This window comes from Rhinolophus ferrumequinum, chromosome 24, assembly GCF_004115265.2.
Source record: "Rhinolophus ferrumequinum isolate MPI-CBG mRhiFer1 chromosome 24, mRhiFer1_v1.p, whole genome shotgun sequence".
NCBI lineage: Eukaryota > Metazoa > Chordata > Mammalia > Chiroptera > Rhinolophidae > Rhinolophus > Rhinolophus ferrumequinum.
In genome coordinates, this window is record NC_046307.1 from 18378447 (window position 1) to 18404022 (window position 25576).

Sequence of the window (25576 nt, forward strand, 5' to 3'; positions counted from 1 at the left end):
TGTCTTCCAAACCACAAGCAGGTCCCAGAGGCCCTGGCAGTGATATATACGCACTACGTGCTCATTTCTAGAGGATAGTCAGCAAATAGTTAACAAATAATCATTCATAGTTTATAAATGAATATTTTCTTTTTTTTGTGCCATTTTCTCATCACTCTCCTTTCTAATCAAATCAGATAATTCATTTCCTCCCATAGCCAATCCAACCCCTCCTTTCTCATCCAAGATATTTCTTCTAGGCCTTCGTTCACAGTTGAATTTTCCACTTGAAAGGCATCTTTCTTTCCACATTTTCAATCCTTGGGAAAAAATTGTGGAAGTGAGGGGGTGCACAATAAGGGAAGAGCTGGGACTGGAGATTTGGTGGGCAAAGAAAACAATCAGTGGAGAATTTAGTTTCATTTCTAAAGACTGATATCGTGCCAGCATCTCCTGTAAATTAGGATCAACCCTAAAATGGAAACAGTAAATGAAATATTTCAATATGTTCAGCTCAGTGCGCTTAAAAAGTCCTTTACATTAAAGATATTCATGAAGTTTTGGAATTTTGAACATTTGAACATTTTTTTTTCAAAGCCCCATTGCTGCAAGATTCACAGATGCAAAAAAACCCCAAAAACTCTTTGAACAAATTTGAGGTGAGCTCTGAAGTTTTGTATAGATATTTTCATGGTGTTATATACATTGTATACACATACACACACACATACACACACACATATATATGCTATTTTCATGATAGAGATGTAGTACTTGCTGCTTTCTGGGCATTCTATTAGAATAGATATATAGCAGCAGATTCAGGGCTATACTCATTATGAGCTCTTGATAAATTATGTTTACTGATTGATAAAGTGTATGCTATAGTCCTGTGTTGTAAGTGAAGCAGATTGATGCTGTGAAATATTGGGGGTGCCAAAAAATGTATACAAGTGGCCACTTTGGTCGATGTTGCTCAAGCAGTAGTTCGCCGTAATCAGAAGTGTCGGGACGCTGATGGTAACCACTTTGAGCACCTCTTGAAATTGCAGAAGTCAGACGTGACTTGTATTCATCTTTTGTTATCGGTATATATTGAGTATTACAATTTTAATACAGTTTTTCTTTCCTAAAATGTGTATACATTTTTTTTTTTGGCACCCTCTGTATGTGAATTCTTTGCACTGTACTTTTCTGTAAATTTAAAATTATTCAAAATAAAAGCCAAAGACATTAACTTCTGTATGTCTGGCCAAGGCTGACCCACAAAACCAGTTTCAACACATGAAGGCCTTTGTCAGGAAATAGGGCTGATTATTTCACAGGTTGATGTCCTGTTTTCCCAGGGCCTTTGAATCTTGCCATAATGAAGGAGATATTGTAAATCTATTTGAGAACTTTCTGGATATCACACTCTGAATCTTCTTGGTAATCAATTGCTAATTCTACTGATTTTACTTACTGTATGTTCTATATACTTGCCCATTGAGCTTGACTCCCTCTCCTTTTGCTCTATTCCAGGCCTTATATCTTTCATTAATTAGATAGCATGTGCTTGATACATAACAGGTGCTCAATAAATGGTAGATTTCATGCTTTTTTGAATATCTCTTCTTTCTCCCTTAAATCTGTTTTGTACACTGTGCTCACGTTAATCCTATTAGAATATCATTTTAATGACGTCACATCTTTGCTTAAAACCTTTATTTAATTCCCAAATGTTTGGAGAATAAAACACAGATTCCTTATTTTGTTATTCAAAGCCCTCTTGGCCTGGCCCCAACTAGTGACTTTAAAACCCTTTGGACAATGGAATCAAAGTTAAATCCTGACTCCACAACTTATAGCCTGTATGGCCTAGTGTACTCATAGGTAAAGTGGGGAAAATAGTATTAACTACTTTATTGAATTACATAATAATGATTGAGGTCAATAGGAACCTGTTAGCACTGTCTGACATGTGTCTTAGCTTTTAGCATGTGTCGAACATATAAGAAGTGTTCAGGGGTTTTTTTTGTTTGTTTGTTTTATAGTACTAATTTTTAGCAACCATTTTGTACATAATATGATATTATGTCTTTATCATGGGAAAATCTGAAAGACGTACCTGAAAGACATACTCTCCCTTCAGTGAGTAGTGAACTTTCCATCTATTAGTAGATTACTTAGTGCCAAAAATGCAGTTGTCTAATGGCCAAAAAGAGTTGAGCAGCTTCACCTTAGCTGATGATATTCTTTCTATAACTTTTCTGTTAGTCATGCTCAATGAATGGACAAAAATAATTCCCCCTCAGGAGAGTGGTTTTCCTCCATAACAGTAATGTCTGCAGAGTCCCTGAGAATAATGGCACTCTTGGGAGTATCCTATGGATTGCCTCAGTGTCCTAGATGAGAATAGGACGTACGTACTACGGGAGAAGAAAGGCTAACCCAGGGAACAACCTTCACCTCATCTCTTCTCCCCATTCTCTTCTCCCACATTTCTAATGCAATGCCTCCCTGCCCACTTCCTGCTCCCAAAGGAGCACTGAGACTGAATGCCATTACTAATATCTCAATTATTCTTCTACATCGATAACCACCCACCTGGGAAATAGTACAAGAATACACACAGAGAGCGAAAAAAATTGAAAGTAAGAGATGAGCAGTATTCTTAATAAGCATTATAATTTTTCCTGATTTTGCAATTTCTGACCTCATTTTCCCTCTACATTCCCTTTATTCTCATCATTTTCCTAAAGAATATCTGTGTGCACCCTTGTTTTTATCTCCTTGGACATCAGTCTTGTAATTAACATGAGGCCTATCTCATTAGGGATCAATCTGTTAATTGAAACTGCAAGGAGAGGCATCCAAGAGTCAAACAGTGTCATTCAGGGCTTCTTAGTCAGAAGGGATGTGATAAGTAACCTGCAAAACTTTGTTTACTTTAACTCAATGATTATCAGGAAACTCTGATTTTTAATTTATGACAGATTTTTAATGGTTCTCAGAGAGACTTTATAGACTTAGAGTCTCTGACCAGCAAAGCCCCAGGGGATTCCTTATACATAGATCTATACACTTTGAACCATCAGACCCACTGTCTCCAGGCTACAGGTTGTTGACATTGAGCTACAGGCAGCCAGTGGGCCTACTGACACCTAACATGAGCCTCTACAGTATGCGGCCACTAACACATCTATTCAGTTAAAGTCCTTTGAATCTGAGTAAGATATTTACTCATCAAATGATCTTTGATTGAGTTTCCACTTAGGCTTTGCTCATCTGTTTGTTCCGTATGTCATTTGAAAAATTTGGAAAATTTTTAGCCATCATTTCTTTGAATATTTTTTCAATCCCACCGTGCTCTTTCCCCTTGCTTTCTGGGACTCCAATGACAAAAATGTTAGATCTTTTGTTATAGTCTTGCAGGTCTCTGAGGTTCTTTGTGTAGATTTGCAGTCTATTATTATCTATTGTTTTGATTAGATAATTTCTATTGTCTTGTCTTGAGGTTCCCTCTGTCTTCTCCATTCTGCTGTTCAGCTTATCTATAAGTTGTTGTGTTTTTTTAATTTTAGTTATTTTTAAATTATAAAATTTTTATTTCAGTCTTTATTTTTCTGTGTCTTTTCTGAGACTTTCTACTTTTCCATTCTTTTCAAGCATGTTCAAAGTTGCTCATTGAGGCATTCTTTTGTTGGCTGCTTTAATCCATGTCACTTAATTCTAACATCTTTGTCATCTCAGTGTTGGCATTTGTTCTTCTGTTTTTGATATTTTTCTACTTCTTCGTAATATGAATGATTTTTTAATTGAATCCTGGATATTTTGAGTATTATGTTACGAGACTCCTAAACTAATTTAAACCTTCTGCTTTAGCAGTTTCCTCTGACACTGCACAGTGGACAAAGTTAAAGCACCACCTGACTTCTGTCAGATAGAGGTGGACACTCAGAGTGAGGTCATATCTCAGTATTGCTCGGCGGGGGGTGGAAATTTAGACTCCTCATCAGGCTTTTGTTTGGCTATCACCATGACTGGAAGGGTTTAAGATGACTTTTGACTGTTCCCACATGACCTGCACTGACACCGCAAAGGATGACAGTATATGAATGTGTATATATATATATATATATATATATATATATATATATATACATTCTGCACAAAAGGAACCAAGAAGATTTCTTGAAGAAATGGCTGATCCAGGATTGGGGCAAAATGAGCCAGGAATATCTTATTTTATCAAAAACTAAGGAAGAGACATGTCCAAAGGACACAGGATCTGACTTGAATGGGCTCCCAGTGATCAAATCATGACTACTTTGAGTGTTAAAATAAATAATGCTAGCAATAAATTGTAACCCATTAATGAAAGTGAGAATTACATGATTTTATGCTGAAATGAAGACAGGCAGGCAGGAAGGAAGGAAAGAAGGAAGCTTTTTCTTACCGTGGAATTATAGGTTATATATATATATGTTGAAAAATCATCAATGGAAACTAAAATTTGTAGGCGTAAGTTTGATAAGGAACAGGACTTTTTGATTACAAAGGAAAAAAATTGTGACTGTACAGAGAGGAAATCTGGCAGACACCACCTTAATGTAGTGATCTATGGTGATATTACCATCTAATATCACCTATTTTGAGACAAATTGACATCATGTGCCTCCTGTCATGATACACTGAGGACACAATGTATCTTCATTGCTAGTCTTATAAAAAAATGCACAACCTTAATCTAGTTATGAAGAAACATTAGACAAATCCAAATTGAGAGCTACTGTACAAAATAAGTAGCATGTACTTTTTTAAAATATGAAGGTTAAAAAGCAAGAAACTGAAGTAATGTTTATTTTAAAGGACATTACCTCCAATAGGGGAAGTTCCCTCTCAATCTGTATTTTTCCCCCTATAGCACTAATGAAGAAAATTGAGAAACATGGTCAACCATCTATATACTTTCTAGATTTTTGGGGGTGTTACAAATCAGCATAGTAACTAATTCTCTATTTTTATTTGCTAGAGTAGACCATGTATTATACTGAATTGGGTTCTGCACATGGAAGAAAAATGATTGTAAAATATATTTTTGCAAGAATTTACAGTGTGTGAGCCAAGTCTCTCCCAGGGCCTGCATTTATATAACTTATGCGCTAAGATTGTTTTTACATTTTAAAGGGCTGTAAAACTTAAAACCAAGAATATGCGATAGAGACCTGGTGAGGTTCTAACAGCCTAAAATATTTATTATATGATGCTTTATGGAAAAGACTTTGGTAAATCTTAGAGTGCCAGTAAAAGTCAAGATGTGTTTTATTTAAGCTCCAAGGTCCAGCAAGATGTACCCCTTATCTTTTCATTTACATGAGCCAACAAGTTCCCTTTGTTCTTCTTAAGCCACTTCAGCACTTGAGTTAGGGTTCTGACCATTGTAACCAAAAGGGTCTTTGACTGATACAAACATCCTACGCTATCAATGCAATGTACCCTAGCTTTCCTCAGCTCTTTCTCAAGTAATGGCAGCAGGCCTCCAATAGGGGAAGTTCCCCCTCAATCTGTGTTTTTTCCCCTATAGTACTAACGAAGAAAACTGAGAAACATGGTCAACCATCTATATACTTTCTAGATTTTTGGGGGTGCTACAAATCAGCGTAGTAATTAATTCTCTATTTTTATTTGCTAGAGTAGACCATATTGAAGTTGGCAAGATTCTTGAAAGGCCTCATCAAATCTCCAGTCATAACTGGAGGCCGCATAACTGCTCAGGTATAGAATTTTCCATTTAATCTGCTGCATGTGCTGTTATACATTCTGCGGCTCTCAGAAAAATATTGATGAAATGTGTCCAATGTAATTAAAAATGGATTCATAATGGAAATGTCAATTCAATAAACATAACTAATAACACTGTGAGTTCATATAATTACTTTTTAAATGGTCTAAAAATCTGATAGGAAAGAAAAAAGACTTCACTATCATATTATACTACTTCATAAATTTATATTCCCCCAAATTCAAAAAGCTATTCGAAACGGAGGGAGAGAGTTGAAGGGAGAGAAAAAAAAAAAAAAAAAACCTCAAAAAATCTTAGAGAAATAAGAAGAAATAAGAACTTTTGCTTCACAGAGTTAGTCTAGAATCCTTTATTTGTTCTTTCCCGCATCTCAGCAAACATGTAATGTGTGATGGGGACCGTAGTAAGTACTGCAAATATAATAATATGATGTAGCCCTTACCACTGAGGTAATCAAAATATGTTAGGAAAAGGAAATAATATCATACAATTGCAGTGCTATCTGATAAATGAGATAAAAGGTGTACATATAAACCTGATTGCCTAGGGCATGCAAAAAAGTCCTCTCTAAAGAATAAAAATTTGTTCTAGGTATTGAAGGTGAGTAGGAGGTTGCTAGGATAATAATGAGTGAAGAAGGAGGTGCCTATAGGAGAGAGATGAAACAACATTTAGTAGAAATCAAAAATATTGGAAAATGAAAGTCGTTATAGACATGTAGCAATTCAAGAAGGTTGTTCATACATTCAGGATGAAATACCAAGATAATAATGAAAAAAGTTCCACTTTTCTGAAAAGTTTCCAGAAGAAAATCTTGGGTTTAGAGGGAGCCATCTTGTATAAATCAATGCAGGATAAAAAGCTGGGGAAAAAATGAATGAAAAAGAGAGAGAAGCTTTTTCGCAACGGGTTTGCCGCCAGAACACAGGTGTAGTGAAAACCACCGCTGAATCTAACCCAAAATGGGAAAGGAAAAGACACACATCAACATCGTTGTCATTGGATACGTAGATTCCGGCAAGTCTATCACTACTGGTCATCTGATCCACAAATGTGGTGGGATCGGCAAAAGAACCATCGACAAATTTGAGAAGGAGGCTCCTGAGATGGGAGAGGACTCCTTCAAGTCTGCCTGGGTCTTGGATAAACTGAAAGCTGAACGCGAGCGTGGGATCACCATTGACATCTCCCTGTGGAATTTCGAGACCAGCAAGTATTACGTGACCATCATCGATGCCCCAGGACACAGAGACTTTATCAAAAACATGAGTACAGGCACATCTCAGGCTGACTGTGCTGTCCTGATTGTTGCTGCCGGTCTTGGTGAATGTGAAGCAGGCGTCTCCAAGAATGGGCAGACCCATGAGCATGCCCTTCTGGCTTACACACTGGGTGTGAAACAACTAATTGTTGGTGTGAACAAAATGGATTCCACTGAGCCACCTTACAACCAGAAGAGATACGAGGAAATCGTTAAGGAAGTCAGCACCTACATTAAGAAAATCGGCTACAACCCTGACACAGTGGCATTTGTCCCAATTTCTGGTTGGAATGGTGACAACATGCTGGAGCCAAGTGCTAACATGCCTTGGTTCAAGGGATGGAAAGTCACCCGTAAAGATGGCAGTGCCAGTGGACCCACACTGCTGAAGCTCTGGATTGCATCCTGCTACCAACTCGTCCAACTGACAAGCCTTTGCGTCTGCCCCTCCAGGATGTCTACAAAATTGGTGGTATTGGTACTGTCCCTATGGGCCAAGTGGAGACTGGTGTTCTCAAACCCGGCATGGTGGTCACTTTTGCTCCAGTCACAACTGAAGTAAAGTCTTCCTGGGGACAATGTGGGCTTCAATGTCAAGAATGTGTCTGTCAAAGATGTTCATCATGGCAAAGGATTATCCTGAACCATCCAGGCCAAATCAGTGCCGGATATGCACCTGTGCTTGATTGTCACACAGCTCACATTGCTTGCAAATTTGCTGAGCTGAAGGAGAAGATTGATCGTCGTTCAGGGAAAAAGCTGGAAGATGGCCCCAAGTTTTTGAAATCTGGTGATGCTGCCATCGTTGACATGGTTCCTGGCAAGCCCATGTGTGTTGAGAGCTTCTCTGACTACCCTCCTCTTGGTCGTTTTGCTGTTCGTGACATGAGACAGACAGTTGTTGTGGGTGTCATCAAAGCAGTGGACAAGAAGACAGCTGGAGCTGGCAAGGTCACCAAGTCTGCCCAGAAAGCTCAGAAGGCTAAATGAATATTATCCCCAATACCTGCCACCCCAGTCTTAATCAGTGGTGGAAGAACGGTCTCAGAACTGTTTGTCTCAATTGGCCATTTAAGTGTAATAGTAAAAGACTGGTTAATGATTACAATGCATCGTAAAACCTTCAGAAGGACAGGAGAATGTTTTGTGGACCATTTGCTTTTGTGTGGCAGTTTTTAAGTTATTAGTTTTTAAAATCAGTACTTTTTAATGGAAACAACTTGACCAAAAATCTGTCACAGAATTTTGAGACCCATTAAAACAAAGTTGAATGAGAAACCTGTGTGTTCTTTTGGTCAACACTGTAACTTCCCATAGTACTACTTAGGTAAGACTTCGAGTTGCCCATAACCTACTTCTGGTGTTACATCTGCTGAAACTAGAATTTGATCATTTGGGGTTAACATTTTCTGGGTGGGAACTTTGGTTTTTTTCACCTTGTTTTAAGGGGAGAAATCATCTATTTACATAGTAAAAAGCTATGGGAGGGGGTCTGGTGGTGCAACACTTATTAATAGGTTAGGACAGAGAAGCAAAGAGTAACTGCTGATGTGTAAGCTAGATTACAAAGGCCAAATTCTGTAATAAAGTCCACATGTTGCATCTAAAATTTTGTATAGTTAACATCAATGTTGAGTAAATTTGTTGGTATGTCAAATTTTAGTTTTTCAGTTACTTGAATGTGAATTCTCACATTTACAAATAAATACTGAGGTAGTTCAAAGAGCCTAAAGTAAACGAGGGTTAAGTAATACTGAACACTGTCTTGCCACAGTTAATTGTATATAGATTCTAGGAAAAATAAATGATACTGGAAGTTGAAAAAAAAAGAGAGAGAGAAAGGAAGGGAATTAGGAAGAAAAGAAGAAGAGAAAGGAGGAAGGAAGGGAAAGAAGAAGGGAGGGAGGGAGGGAGGAGAGGAAGGAAAAGGAAAAATTAATTTTATATTTGTGAATTAATTTATAATGTGAATTGAGACAAAAAAATTTTCTCCAAGAAAGTACACTGCATGCTGAGAATCACATGCAATAAACTTGAAGTGGGATGGAAAAAAAAAAAAGAAAAAAGAAAGAGGCAGCTGAATGTGGGTTTTCAAAAGTCACAGATTATTACACACCAGTAGACGGTCACCTGCAGATACACATAACTAATTAAGAGTAAGCTGGGCTGTCTTCTTCGAATTTGTATATGAGACATGATTGGAAATACCAGGCTTAATAAACTCATTAAAACTTTCCAGAGCTTCTGATTTACTTAAGAGAATGTATGGAACCCGAGAGGAACCTGTAAATGTGTCACAGGTGAAAAGCATGGCTCCCTACTGTCTTTGCTTTTTCATCTTTCCCTGTTTTGTGATAACAGAACCCCTATTTTAGTGGGAGAACCATCTCTTCCATGTGATTTGAGAACCAACCTGACCTCTAACTAGATGCTCCATGTGCTCCACGGCCTGTTATAATCATAACCTTGAATCTTCAGGCTTTAGTGATTAGTTTAAAAAGGTGGCCCCTTTCTATTTTGAACTGCTGAAAGAGACCTCGTTTTGTTTATTCAACGTAGAATTATAAAACTATAAACTTGAATCTGGGGTCACTATTAGTAATGAACCAACCCAAAAGGAAGTCAACAGAAAGGAAGGTAGAACCATGAAATGGAGTAAAATCAAGTCTTAATGTCATTGTGCCTCCGGGTCTGCTAGTGATAGATTTTCTAAGTTACTGTTTTTCTGGAAATATCTTTATTTAACTTTCATATTTGAAGAATATTTTACTGGGTACTGAATTTCAAGTTAATGATTTATTTTTGTTGTTCTTATTATTTATTTATTTTCCTTTAGCAGGTTAAACATTTTTCTATTATCTTATTGTTTCCACCATTTCTGTTAAATATCTAGCTGTTAGTTTTATTGTTGATACTTTGAGGCTAATGCCTTTTCTTCTCTCTCCATTTAAAAGTCCCTCTTTTTTGCATTGTTTTGTTTTGTTTTCTACAGTTTGGAATTTAATGTGCCTAAACTATGGTTTAATTGTATTTCCCCTTCTTAGGATTTGCTAAGCTCCTTGAGGCTACGGGTTGCTTTTTTAAAAATCGGTTGTAGAAAATTCTCAGCCATTTGACTTGAAGTGTTTCTTGTATCTTATTCTCTTTCCTGTCTGAGACTCCAGTAACATGTATGTTAAACATTTTCCGTATTTTTAAGAGAGAGTGTGTGTGTGTGTGCACACACACACACACATATACATATATATGATTTTCTTCCTGACCTACTTTTTGGTTCACTGATAATGTCAGTTATCATATTTTTTAGTTTTGGAATGTCCGTTTGATTTTTTTTTTTTTTTTTTTAGAGTACTGTTCTCTGGTGAAATTCTCCATCTTGTCCCCTATTTTCTTGCATATATTAATCATAGTTATTTTAAAGTCTATGCCTGGTATCTGAACTATCAGGGTTACCTGAAGGCTTGTTTTTATTGCCTTTTTTTCCCTTAGTCATTTCCTTGATATGCTTGGTAATTTTTAATTAAATATTTGTAGGAAACTCGTTGAGGTTCTCGATGATATTATATTCCCCAAGAAATTTATTTACCCTCTCCTTTGACTCTAAGTTAGAGTAGGGTGTATACACTCAATACGATTAGGGACACAGATTCTTTAAAGTACAGTATAAAGACTAGTAATCCTAGGATGTCTACGGGGTTCCTTCCAACTGAGAGCCTGTAGTTCTTATTATAGCCCCTTCTACTTGGGATCTGGAATTCCAATTTTGTTACTCAGAGCTACTGAAAGAGCTGGCCTGTTTTGTACACACAGAATTCTTGTTCCTTAAAGGCAAAAATTGTTTGATACTCAGTGACTGCTTTCTTCTGGAGGTACAGCTTGCACTTTCCAGCTCATGGCAGACTCCACCACTCCCGATTATTTTGCACCCAACAAACTTCATTCATTTTCATCAGCTGCATGGTCCCTGTCTGTAATCAGTTGATGTCTATCTCCTGAAATCAAGTAGGAGAATGCGTTCTTCTCTGTTCTTCTCACCTAATAGAGGAAAGAAGCTTCAGTGGCAGTAAAATGGATTTGTGTGAGACATAACATAAGGCCCAGCTTACGAACTGGCAAATGCCTCAAAGGAAAACGTACTAATTTTTAAGCTTATGTCTCTAGCCTCCTTTCTCTCAGGAATCTTGTTTCCTCTCACATTAACAACCTTGGCAAACTGAAACTTCAATTTTTGTCTCCCCAGTCCTGGGAAACTGCCAAAACTCTCTGATGACTTTTCTTCCTTTTTGCAGTTACTGCCTCCCTGCTTTTTTGGCTTCTTAGCCTCTCATCTTCTGCAAAAAATGGCAAATTCTCCCAACAGAAAAGTGGTATTTACAGTATACCCCTCACCTCAGTAAGCTCCCTCTTCCTGAGATATTAATCTCACAAATCCGGGCTGCATTCGCATTTTTACTGTGCCTTCAAGCAGATTGTGTGTGTGTGTATGTGTGTGTGTGTGTGTGTGTAAGAGAGATTTGAATTTTTAGTTGATGTTAGTGAGATGTGCTACTCCGTTATAGCAGAAGAATTCTTACCTGCATATTATTTTAGACATCAGTACATTTAACATGAAAATTCAGATTTTTTTTCACATGAAAAACACAGAATCCTTCTTCCTTTCGGCTCAGCATGCATTTTACAGGAAACGCAATCTTCACCACTCCATGTTGTCTTTCAACCTTCCAGATTCACTCATTTCTATCACCTGTACACCCCTCTGTAATCATTTCATTTTACATCTCTTGAAGTGTATTGAAAGCACAGTATTTTTTCTGTTCTTCAAAGCCAAGTAGAGGAAAGGAGCTTCAGTGGCAATAAAAGGGGTTTTTGTTAGACATAAAACATTCCTCCATTATAGGCACTTTCCAATAAAGGAAAGGCATTTCTAGAATATACTACAAATAGACTAGCTGCTCCAGCCATGTAGTGTAGAGGACACTGTGTACATTTGGAATTAACTGGAAATTAGACTAGCTAGGTGCACTCGATGACTACAGCTTCATTAATTTGTGGCACAATGATTACAAAATAAAAGAGTATATATAATCATTCAGGTATTTGCTATGAAAGCCTGTCATTCCTTCAACCATTCACTTACTCAATATTTACTGCATATCTTATCATATGCTAGGCTAGTTTCTAGGCACTCTGAATCAGCGGTGACCTTTAGATTCAGCTGTATAATAGAGACAATACATGCATAAAGACACAAATCAATAAGGTCCTTTCAGATAATGGTAGGCATATGTGGTAGGCAGAGTAATGGCCCCCAGAGATGTCTGTGTCCTCCTGCCTAGCGTCTGTGGAGATGTTGTTTTACGTGGTAAAGGAGACTTGGCAGACGTCATTAAGGCCAAGGACCTTAAGACGGGGAGATTACCCTGCAGTGACCTCGTGGTCCCAATACCATAGTAGGAACCTTTCAAAGCTGAGAACCTTTCCTGGCTGCAGGCAGATGGGGAGACAGGACTACAAAAGAAAGACCAAAGAGATGGGACATTGCTGGCTTTGAAATGCAGGGAACGGGCCATGAGCCAAGGATTGCGGGTGGCCTCTGCAAACTGGAAAAGGGAAGAAAGTGGATTCTCCCCTAAAGCTTCCAGAAACAAATGCAACCGTGCTTCCCCCTTGATCTTAGACCAGGAACACGTGTGTTGGACTTCTGACCTACGTAACTACCTTGTTTCCCCCAAAATAAGACCTAACCGGAAAATAAGCCCTAGCATGATTTTTCAGGAGGACATCCCCTGAACATAAGCCCTCATGCGTCTTTTGGAGCAAAAATTAATATAAGACCCGGTCTTATTTTCGGGGGAAAATGGTATAATCCATTTGTGTTGTCTGAAGCAGCTAGGTTTGGAGAAATATGTTACAACAGCAATAGGAAACTAATACATTATTATGAAGCAAATCGTGTAGGTTAGTGATATAGACGGCAGCGGTGGTGGTGGGGGTGGGGGGTGGCTCCACTATCTAGGGTGATGATGGACAACTTTCCAAAGAGGAAACATGATGAGTAGGTCAGAGGACATTATAGGAAAGGTTTGTCATTTGAGAACTTGAAAGAATACCAGGGTAACTGAAGACTGATGGAAGAGCGATGTGTCCATTTAGGGTGGTGGTGAGGGGGACGGTATAGGATAGGATAGGAGATGAGGTAGAAAACGCATGCAGGTGACACGTGTCGGTCCTAATAAAGTGTTTGCATTTTATTCTTATTTTGTTTGGAAGCTTTTTAGCAGGAGAAGGACATAATTTTATTTGTATTCTTGACCCCATCCCCAGGGAATCTGACATATTAGGCTCATAAAGGGATCTGAGGACCTCGTTTGTGCAAGCACCCTACTGATTCTGAGGCAGGTGACCTTTGGATCACATTGTGACAAACACTACTTCAGTTTCTTTGTCTCTACTGGGGCTTTTTCTCTGGCTCACACATATGTGTTTTACCCGCCTCTTTCTCTTCCTTACAGATACTTTCCCAAAATATGCCATCATCTCAAGACCACATAATATTTTTTAAGTTCCTCCCACGTTGCTCATGGAGCTCATGCACTTCTAATGATGCTTATACCATGGAAATTCTGCCGTTTCTCTTGCTCTCACCTCAACCCTGGGGAAAATGCTACTTTTTACAAGAAAGTTGATCTTGATAAAATGAATAGGTTTGTAGCTGTGATTGGGGAAGCAATCGATTGTCTCTTTTGTTGAAGGGCAGGATGTGAGGAATCTGAGTGGAGATCTTGGATTCAGCAGAGGATGCACATCTAATATAACTCACACCTATAAATTGGGTTTAGGAAAATAGACCATGATTTGGAACACCGTGATATGGAGATACCTTAAAAATCACCACAATATTAGACCTTTTCTTCCTGTGTAAACAACCATCACACCAGATTTGACCTTCTTCCTTCTTTAAAGATAAGCTCTCAGTCATGCTTATTTGTCAAAGCAATTCCTCATCACTGTTTATAACTACCCAAGACAAGAAGGTGACATGGAGAGGAGTCTCTCATTTTAAAGAGGTAACCAACTTTGTCTTAATTCATACTTTCTGGTATTATTGAAAGCCAGCAATGTGTTTTTTTTTTTAAATTGTCAGTTTTTCTGGCCTCATAATGATGTTTATTTGTGGGGAATGATGATTGTCAGGCAAGCCTTCTGTTTAAAGACACCCTGTTTCAGGTGTTTCAAAATGATCTTTGATTGTATTCAGAGCTCGGCAGCTGTATGTGGAATTCTTTTCTGGCTTCTCACATAATCTTTTCTTTCCTCTCTGATTGGGCTTTGGGATTGGGATTGTGTTTGCATGTTTTTCCCCCAGAGGAATTACGTTTAAGTGACAGCATTAAAGAGAAGTGAGTGAATGTTCTTGTTATTGCCTGGAGGAAGTGCCTATAAGGAGGAGAATTGAGACGGCTGTATCGGTAATCCAGGCTCCTGGACGCTTTCTGTTTTGTATTGGTGTGGCCTGAATCTTTTGTGTACTCTTCCGTCCTTCGTGGCAGCTGTGTACTCAGACACTCTTCCGGACACCTCCATGTGTCTATTCACAGACCTGTCTGGGAACTTCTGTCCCTGATTACATAAAGAGCACCAGAATAGGGCAAAACCCAGTAGTACCCAGCTATCCCAAAAGCCCTGTTACCCATGTTTTTTTTTTTTTTTGCTTCCTGATTAATAATTCATACTCTACTACAAAGATCTCTCACAAATATAGATCTAATCTTGACACTTCTCAGTTCGAAAACCTTTGCCTCATTTTCCCATGCATGTGGGGGAAAATATAAATTCTTACCTTCGGGTAAGAAGCCATATAATTCATTGTCCATGCTAGGACACTTTCAGAGTTAAAGGAATTCATGAGTATTTATGCTTGGGCAACAGGCTCAAACTCGTACGGCTCTGAGCGCATAGGAACAAATGGTCCCCCTAACTCCATGCTGTCTTCAAACTCACTCTCCATCCCCCTCAATCACTCTGCTGCAATCACACTGGCCTCTGTCGGTTTTGTAAAAGTGCTAAGCTTTCCCACCTATGGCCTTCGCACATGCCATCCACCTAGCTCCTTGCATGGCTGGCTCCTCATCCGTTAGGTCTCAACTTAAAAATCGCCACTTCAGAGAGGCTGTCGCTGACCATTCTCTGTAATGACGATGCTCGTTCATTATGCTCTGTCACAGGGTATTGTGTATGTTTTTTCACAACGTTTTTTTACAATCATGAACTCTGTTTTCCACACATCTGCGTATTCCTCAGTCAACCAGCTCTCCTTGCTACTGAGCTCACATGCAGTCCAGGTCCTTCGTTGTTACCTTTTAGGATTTCAGTCACCCAGTGAGACTGACTCTTCTTGTCCTCCGATCTCCTAGAGGATAGTACTAATTGTCCCAGCTTGGTTCAGGTGACCTGCTCTGGTCCAGTTGACAATGGCTAGGAGGATGGGTCAAGGTGTATAAGCATTCGTGCCAAGAGCCACATCCATGTCACATGTTTGGAATGAGACCATTAAAGGGACACATGCAAAGACGTGCACTCTAAAAACTGTGCTGTCTAAACATATCTCCAGGTGGTTTCCTTTCCTCCCTATGTCTGTGGTTTTCCAGGGTAGGATTCTGGTGCAATGCTCCCCATTTTCCCTTTGCTCATTTACTTTCTGACAATATCTAGTTACACATTGCATTTAATTCTTTTGAATAGACCAATCTGGAATTGTTTTCTCACTGATTTGTCCAGTTTTACTGAATTGAGTGGTTGTTTTTGGCATGACGTCGATAACAAACTATAATTGAATCTAATGAATCATTTATTGGATCAAAACATGTGCAACATACCAATATTCTGAACTTGACCCCTACCATTAGCCTGAAGGGTTTATTTGGACATTCACTGTTTTTCTTTGGAAAATTGAGTGTTTATTCTTTTTTTGGGTTGTATGTGTTTATTTTGTCTGCTTTGGCGAATTAAAATCAGACGCATATTATGATTCTACTGATTTGGTTATTCAATTAAACAGTTTTCTCTCCTTTGGCACAAAAGGCTATGTAAACACGCAACCCCTACTCAGAGTTAGGAGGTTCAAGTTCTACACTGAGTCCTGTCACTAACTAATGGGGTGGTAGTGGGCAGGACACTTAGCTTGTCAAATTGGCCCTTCCTCATCTTTGAAGTGCAAGAGTTGATGAAGATTATATCTAGGTTCCCTGCCAGCCCTACAATTCTGAGATGTGGTGACTGCCTGAGAAGTAATCATATTGTCTTTTGCCTAGCAATCAGTTTTGGAAAATCCTCTGGATAAAATATTTCTAAGATGAAATCTTGAGGGAAAGTTAGTGGGCGGGGGTGGGATTTTTATTATATTTTAAAGAATTAAACATCCCAAGAGGAGTGATCCACGTCCTGCAGTCATTGAGTGTTTCAGAATCAGTTTCCTCTGCAAATTCAATGTCTTCTTGCTGCATTTTATCGGGAGTAAAGACAAAGAGGCACAGTGGCAGACATGGGCTGTCGACCTGATTCTTGCTCAGAAAACTCAATTAGAGGACAGGGGCAAGATGCAGGCCAAAGTAAGAGTCCTTATGTTTTATAGCAGGTTAATGAGAAGGAAATAGGAAAGGATTTCTGGTCTGTACATGTACCACTTAGCGTCATGTAACATACGGCTCACACAGCGTAAGGGAAATTAAAACAGTCATTGAATGACAAAAGCCAGAAACTGCCAATGATGTAATCTCAAGGAACACGAGGGACCAGCTGACCCACTTCCTTTCCTGCTTGGCATTTCCAGTAATGAGAAAGAGGACCCTCTGCCAGCTGCAGGGCCACTCTCCTACGAACCGCTCAGAGAGGTTCACAGCATGTGCTCGCCACACACTAATGACACGAGCCGTATTGCTTCTGGCATCGTCCTTCTCATGGGGGACGTGACCACACAGTGCTTCTTTCTAAAAGACTTTTGACAGCACTTAGCAAGTCTCAGGCATCTAATAAATACATCTTGGTAAAATGGTAGTTCTCAGGACACCTACAGGGAGCCCAGTTCATGTGTTTCCATGCTTCCAGATCTTCTGGGGATACTTTATGTGTCGTCTTGGTTAGCATCAGTATTCAATGATGTCTCCTAGGGAAAGGGAGTGGTTAAATGAAAACAGCAGATTTTTCAAGGATCATCCTGGCATTGGAGTGAACTTGGATGCAGCAATTTGAACACAGGTGTATGCCTGATAGTCTACCAGTTCAGACCGAGATTCACCACACAAAAACAGAGGAGCTGTGAAAACTAGGATATTTACTATTTCCCCTGAGAGTCTCCCAAGTCAGAATTATTTCATCTTTCAGATTCACTGCTGAGAATACAGAGTCACATCACAGAGAGGCCAAGTGCTGGTCTAAAACATGCATAGCGTATCTCTATCAGAGTCTTGGTACCTTCCTACTCCCATTCAATTCAAAACACATTTATCGAACATGTACTGTATAGGAGGCACGGAATGTGAAGAGACATGACACCTTGTTCTCAAATTTCTGTCAGTCTAGTAGAGGACACATTCACCCAATGAAATAATTATGCTTTGTGACAAGGGTGACACAGAACTTCAGAGCAGAGATGAGGACGTTAGGGAAGCCCAGGAGAGTTACAGAGCAGATGTAATATTTGATTTGGGTTTGAAGGCTCATTAAAAATCTTTCAGGGAGACAAGGGGAGGGGAGGGACGTTTCTAGGATGAGGGAACACCATTGCCACAGAGGGTGCAAGTCAATGACCTGCTAAGAACAGAGAATGAAAATAATTGCATGTGAATGAAAACAAGTGTAGTGTGAGTAGAGGAATAATGTTAAAAATCCGTAAGCAGTTGAGTAAACCTCATGCAAGGCGCGGATACCTGTCCTCAGGGAACTTACAGACTAGTTAATAGGCATGTAAGAGAGAGCTAATATCTCAAGGTAACAAATGATAACAGATGGGGAGTGCACACGAGACATGGAAACTGTAAATGCCACAGATATAAAGAAAACTTAAGAGTTCAGGACCCCAGAGATTTAGGGCTCCCTGGAAGGCATCTGTGGAAGCAAAGGGGAGTGAGAGATAAAGCTGAAAACTAGGAGGCGAGACAGAATTTTAAGGAGGGTTTCCTCCATGTCACAGGTGTTCCTGTTGCGATCATCTTATTCACGTAAGACCATGGGTATTAATCTATACAGCATTGTTGTTCCCTCAACACACATGCAGGCCTAGTTTTAAAAGTAATGTATGTTCATTGTAACAAATAAAGAATGTAGAAAAACATGAAGAAGAAGAAGGAGAAGGAGGAGAGGAGGAGGAGGAGGAGGAGGAGGAGGAGGGAGGAGGAGAGGAGGCTTCTTCTTCTTCTTCTTCTCCTTCTTCTCCTCCTTCTCTCCTCCTCCTCCTCCGCCTCCTCTTCATCTTCCTCTTCCGCTTCCTCTTCCCTCTCCTCTTCCATCTTCCTCCTCCTCCTCCCTTCCCCATCATATCCCTCCAGAGAAAACTAGTATTAATATTTTTGTGTGTATAATTCCAGACTTCTGACATACATTTGTATGTTTCTATATATAAAAAATTTAAAACAAAGGTAGAATTATCTGCAAATTTATTTGTAATTTTTTAAAATGTATATGTGTATATTTGTATATGAGAAGGTATACTAAACTATGCAAAATTATCACAATTGGTGAATAACAGTGAAGGATACAATTTGAAAAGTTTTTTTATTTGTTTCATGTGTACAGAACAACATAATGATTAGATACTTACACACCTCACAAAATGATAACCCCAAGTCTACTATCCATTTGACATTGTACATAGCTATTACAATACCATTGACTATATTCCCTATGCTGTACTTTACATCCTGTGATTATATATTTTTTAAATTATAGTTGACAAACAATATTAATTTATATTAGCTTCAGGTGTACAGCATAGTGATTAGGCATTTATATAATTTATGAAGTGATTCCCCCAATAAGTCTAGTACCCATATGGCACCATACATGGCTTTTACAATATTATTGACTATACTCCCCATACTATATAAATTTTTATATTCTGTTTACTGGTTAAATACTATGGATATCTTTCTATGTCATTAAATATTTACATCATTATTTATAGTGGCTGCACCATATTTCATCTTACTCTGTTCCATGAAACACAGTCTCTCTAATCTGTTCCTTTAATCTATATGTCTGTCTTTATGCAGATACCATGCTGTTTTGATTACTGTAGCTTAGCAATATGTTTCAAAGTCAGGAAGTGTGATGCCACCAGCTTTGTTCTTTCTCAAGATTGTTTTGGCTATTCAGGGACCTTTGTGATTTCATATGAGTTTTATGATTTTTTTTTTCTGTTTCTGCAAGATGCCATTGGGATGTTGATAGGGATTATATTGAATCTGTAGATAACTTTGGGTAGTACAGGCATTTTAACAAATTATGTCTTCCGGTTCATGAATGTGGTATATCTTCCCATTTATTTGTTCCTCCTTTTATTTCTTTCACCTCTTTGGTTAAGTTTATTGCTAAGTATTTTATTCTTTTTGATGCACTTATAAATGGGACTGTTTTCTTAATTTACTTTTTCGATTTTTTTGTTGTTAGTTTATAGTAACATGACTAATCTGTGTATGTTGATTTCGTATCCTGCAAAGTTGCTCAATTAGTTTATTAGTTCTAACTGTTTGGGCATTCTTGACTTGTTCCTGACCTTGGAAAAAAGCTTTAAAATTTTCACTCTTGAGGGTGCTATTAGCTCTGGGTTTATCGTATATGGCCTTTATTATATTGAGGTACATTTCTTCTATACCGAGTTTGTTGAACACTTTCAATATGAAAGGATTTTGAATTTTGTTAAAGGTTTTTTCCTGCATTTATTGAGATGATCAAATGATTTTTGGCCATTGTTCTGTTAATGTAGTGTATCACATTTATTGATTTGCATGTGTTGAAACACCCTTGCATCTGAGGGATAAGTTCTACTTGGTTATGGTGTATTATTGTTTGATGTGCTGTTGAATTCAGTTTGCTAGTATTTTTGTTGAGGAGTTTTACATCTATGTTCATCAGGGATGTTGGTCTGTAATTTTCTTTTCTTGTAGTGTCTTTATTGGCTTTTGTATCAGGGTAATTATAGCCTCATAAAACGAGTTTAGTATTGTCACTTTCTCTAGTTTATGGAAAAGTTTGACAAGAATTGGCATTAATTTCGCTTTAAATGTTTGGTAGAATTCACTAGTGAAGTTATCTGGTCCTGAGCTTTTCCTTGCTGGGAGGTTTCTGATTATTGATGCAATCTCCTTATTTGTAATTGGTTTGTTCGTGTTTTCTGTTTCCTCATGATTCAATTTTGAAAGATTGTATGTTTCTAGAATTTCACCCATTTTTTCTAGGTTATCCAATTTGTTGGTGTATAATTGTTCAGAATAATTTCTTATGATTCTTTTTATGTCTGTGGGATCAGTTATAATGTCTCCTCTCATTTCAGATTTTAGTAATTTGAGTCTTCTCTCTTTTTTCTGAGTCTAGCTAAAGGTTTGTCAATTTTGTTTATATTTGCAAAAAATTAGCTCCTTTCTTTTTCTTTTTGCTCTCTATTTCATTTAGTTTGTTCCAGTCTTTATTATTTCCTTCCTTCTGTTAATTTTGGCCGTAGTTTTTATCTCCTTTTTTTCAGTTCCTTGAGGTATAAAGTTAGGTTGTTTTCTGACTTTTTTTAAATGTAGAATTTAACACTACATATATAGACTTCCCTTAGCACTGCTTTTGCTGTATCTTATAAATTTTGATGTTTTGTGTTTCCATTCTCATTTGTCTTAAGATAGTTTCTAATTTCCCTTTTGATTTCTTCTTTAACCCATTGGCTGTTCAAAAGTGTGTGTTTAATTTCCATGTATTTGTGAATTTCCTAGTTTTCCTTCTGGTATTGATTTCCAGTTGCATTTCAGTGTGATCAGAAAAGATAGTATGAATTCATTCTTAAATTTATTGAAACTTGTTTTGTAATCTAATATGGGATTTATTCTGTGGAATGTCCCATGTGTACTTGAAAAGAATGTGTATTGTTATTGAGTACAATGGTCGGTATATTTCTGTTAGGTCCATTTATTTTAGTGTTATCCAAGTCCTCCGTTTCCTTATTGATTTTCTGTCTGGATGGTCTGTCCATTATTGTAAGTGGTATATTGTAGTCTTCTACTATTATTGTAACGCTGGCTATTTCTCCCTTCAGTTTTGTCTTTGTTGCTGTATACATTTGTGTGCTCTGATATGAGTACATATATCTTATTATATCTTCCCCATGAATTGACCCTTTTATCATTATATAATGTCTTTCATCTTATTTTGACAATTTTTGACTTAAAGTCTATTTTGTCTGTTGTAAGATGGCCACTTTTGCTGTCTTTGGGTTACCATTTGTACGGAGCACATTTTTTCATCTGTTTCTCTCCCCCCCTCTCTCCTTCTCTCTCTCTCTCTCTCTCTCTCTCTCTCTCTCTCTCTCATCCATTCAGCCACTGTATGTCTTCTGATTGAAGAGTTTAAACCATTTACATGTAAAGTAATTATTGATAGGTCAGGACTTACTATTGCCATTTTGTTAACTGTTTTCTGTCTTACAACTTTTTTTGTTCCCTCTTTACTCTCCTTTTGTCTTCTTTTGTATTTTATTGATTTATTTTTAGTGACATGCTTTGATTCCTGTTTCATTTTCTTTTGTGTATCTTGTAAAGGTATTTTCTTTGTGGTTACCATGGGGCTTCCCTAAAGCATCTTATTTTAAGCTAATAACAACTCCATTAGCATACAGAAACTCTACTCTTTTCCTCCCTGTTCCCAATTTATTGATTTCACAAAATTACATCTTTTATATTGTGTATCCATAACATATTTTTTATAATTAGAGTAATTTTTTATACTTTTTTAGCTCCTATGCTAAAATTAAAAGTGATTTTATTATCTCCATTGCCATAGTATAGTATTTTGTATTTGTCTATATATTAACCTTTACCTGCAAGCTTTATTCTTTGATATGCTTTTGTGTTGCTCTCTAGCATCATCTTATTTCAACTTGAGGGACTTCTTTAGGATTTCTGTAGGCAGATCTAGTGGTGATGATTCCCCAGCTTTTGTATATCTGGGAAAGTCTTTAATTCTTCTTTGTTCTTGAAAGACAGTTTGACAGATTATAGTATTCTTGGTTGGTAGTTCTTTCATTTCAACACTTTTAATATGTCATGCCTCTCTCTTTTGGCCTGCAAGTTTTTTTGCTCATAAATCTGTTCATGGTTTTATAGGGGTTCCTTTCTGATAAGTCAGTTTCTTTTGCTGCTTTCAAAATTCTCTCTTTTTCTTTGACTTATGATGATTTGATTTTAATGTATCTCCAAGTAGAATTCTTTGGGTACATTCTAGTTGGAGTTTTTTTTTGTTTCTTGAATCTAAATATTGATTTTCTTTCCCAGTTTTAGAGTTTTCAGCTGTTATTGCTTCAAATAAGTGTTTTGTCCCCTGACTCTCACTCTTTTCCTGCAATTCTCATGGTGCATTTATTGGTTTTTTTGATGATACCTTATAAGTCCTTTAGGCTTTCTCATTCCTTTTCATTCTTTTACTTTTGCTTCTTTGATAGATAATATAAATGATCTGTGTTTGAGTTTGTTAATTCTTTCTTTGGATTGATGAAATCTGTTGCTGAACTTCTCTAGTGAATTTTTCAACTCAGTTGTATTTAGCTCCAATATTTCTTTTTTTTTAAAATATTTTCTCTTTGTTGATATTTTCATTTTGTTCACGTATCATTTTTCTGAGCTCATGCAGCATCTTTATGATGGTTATTTTGAATTATTTGTCAGGTAACTCATATACTTCCATTTCCTTAGGGCTGGTTTTGGGAGGTTTATTTTATTGCTTATACTGGGCCTTGTTTTCCTATTTCTTCATGTACTTTATAACATTTTGTTGGGATCCGCACTTTTGAAAAAACAGCCTCCTCTTCAACTCTTTACAGACGGCTCTTTTCAGGGAAAGACCTTCACCATTCAGCCTATTTAAAGATTTGGGGTGGGGGAGTTGTCAGATATTTCCATTGTTACATCTCTGGACTTGTGCATGTAAGTTTTCAGTTAGGGAGATTTACATTTCTTCTTTCCTAAGTTAATAATCGCTTGTCCTCTTTGGTGTCTATGTGCCGTCCTGCAGCTTCTGTGGTGCTGCCACCCAGTTCTCTTCTATTCCTGGTGGTCCTCATGACTCTTGATTAGCCAGGCCCCATCCTTGCTCCAACAGGCAAGACAAAAACCAGTTTGTCAGGCAGCATCCTGAAAATCCAGAACATTGGGCACATTCTCCACTCTTCTCTTTCCCCCCTGATAAAGGCCACTGAGCTGTATCATCCTCTGTCTGCTGTACCAGAGACAAGCTGGCTCTGCTCTCTTTTGTCTTCAGCAGCCTCCGAGCAGCTAGAGTATACCTGGTCAGTCAGCTCTCTGAAATAGGTGGGACAGAAACCAGTCCTTTAGGTAAACCCTCTAAAAAGCTGGATTATTGAGTGTAATGCTCCAACTCTCTCCATCCTTGGGGAAAAGGGTGGGAGTTGGGTGTTTTTCCCAGACTCATTTCATATTAACTAGGGGTATGAGCTATGGTGAATAGGGCATGCTAGTCTAAAACTTTGTCTCTGTTCTCTGTAGCCTCCAATCTGGCACTTTTCCTGCCTGTGCTTAGATTCAGGTAAGACACAAACTAGTTCTTTGGGAAGGCCTGTGAAAAGCCAAGAACATGGCATATGTGTTTCAGTCTTCTGTTTCCCTTCCTAGCGAGAATAGTGGAGCTGGCAGTTTTCTCCCAATTATGCTGTGCTGAGCTTGGGGGAGAGTCTTTGGTGATTTGGTACCACAAATTTTCCTACTGGCTTCAATGTGGCTGATTACACACTCACCTGGGGTGCAGGAGCCTCTTAACTGTTTTCTGGATTTCTCATAAAGGATTTTGGTCCCTGTATTGTTGAATCAAGGTCTCTGTATGGGAAGAAGGGCCTAGGGCTTCTATTCCATCATCTTGTTGCTGTCCACCTGAGAGTCTTATTTTAAATCCCTGGTGTTGTGGGTTCTTAAGGGCTGGGGCTATCTGAGACTGTTTTGATGTCCTGTGGTTGTTAGAGTGAGTTCTCATCAAATGCTTGATGGAGAGATAGAAATGTGAATCAAGGTAGAAGGAAAAGGGTCAGGTACATACCCTTGCATTCTTTTCTTACTTGCATCACATGAGGCTTTCTTTGAATAAGTACTTAAGAGTGACATTTGGCATTGTTATGCTATGTCTTCCAAGTTCAATCATGAATGAAAAAAAATGTGTTGAACTTTCCAGGGTGACTTAGCAGGAACACCTCAGTCAGACTTAGTGTTTTAAAACATTCATTTCTTTACAGAGCTAGAATCACAGCATTATTTCGCTATCAACATGGATATCATCTAGCCAAGTCCTCCCACACTTGATTTTACAAATATGGAGGCCAAAGCCTGGAGGGTTTAAGGGTTGTTCAAAGTCTCATGGCTAATTAGTGGGGGAGGAGTTATTACAACGAAGGCCACCTTGAGTCTGGCTCTTTCTAATGTACCAAAACCATGTCTCAAGTCTGGAACAATTAAGATGTATGAAAAATGCCTCAAATTGGTTGCATACAAAATACACTTCATAGGTGACTTTAGTATTCACAGATCATTATTTCAGATCTCCAACTGTTACAGAACACAACCACCTAAAACTTCTGCATTAACTCCAGATGTCGGCTAAACACTACTAATAATTGAAATAGTAACAAGAGTGCTGCAATTAGTCTATAAGAACAAACGGAAAACTTTTTTTAAATCCTCATTAAAAAATTTTTTTTTGTAGCTATTAATGCATCTGTGTGGCACCTTGAATAAACATTCTGAATGAGGAAATGGAGGAAAAAAGCTTCAAAATAGAGTATTTACTGGAGATATTAGTTTAAGCTATTTAAAAATTATTACCTCGCAGAATATTTAGGTTAATAATTTGGGGGAAATATATTTGTGGGTGTAAGAAATAAAACAAAGTTGAATCTGAGCAGTCTGTTTGTTTACATGGTAAGACTGGATGACAGCTCTGGTACTGGAGAAAAAAATGGCATAAAGAAAAAAAATGACAAGCATTTTCAGTGTTTCCTTCTAATATTCCTTCACTGTTCAGCACAATTTGGGGGTAAGGTACTTCATCTCTGATTTTGATTAAGGTTAGATATTTACTGACCTACTCTAAAGCTTTAGTTCATTCATTCATTCATTCATTCATTTCACAAGTATTTATTAAAACCATTATTTTCTACTTACATATTAGAAAGGTAAACACATGATTGCATCCATATGGCTATTTTATTTTAAAACATAAAAAAAATAGTATCAAATGTTCACTATGGCCTGCCCATTTTGCCCACAAAATCTCACTTAAGTCTTAAAAAGAAACTTATA

At 37.8% G+C, this 25576-nt stretch overlaps 1 pseudogene; it reads left to right on the plus strand.

Annotated features, from left to right (window-relative positions):
• The first annotated feature begins 6665 nt into the window (after positions 1-6665).
• On the plus strand, positions 6666-8015 carry LOC117016460 (elongation factor 1-alpha 1-like; annotated as a pseudogene).
• Positions 8016-25576: the final 17561 nt, after the last annotated feature.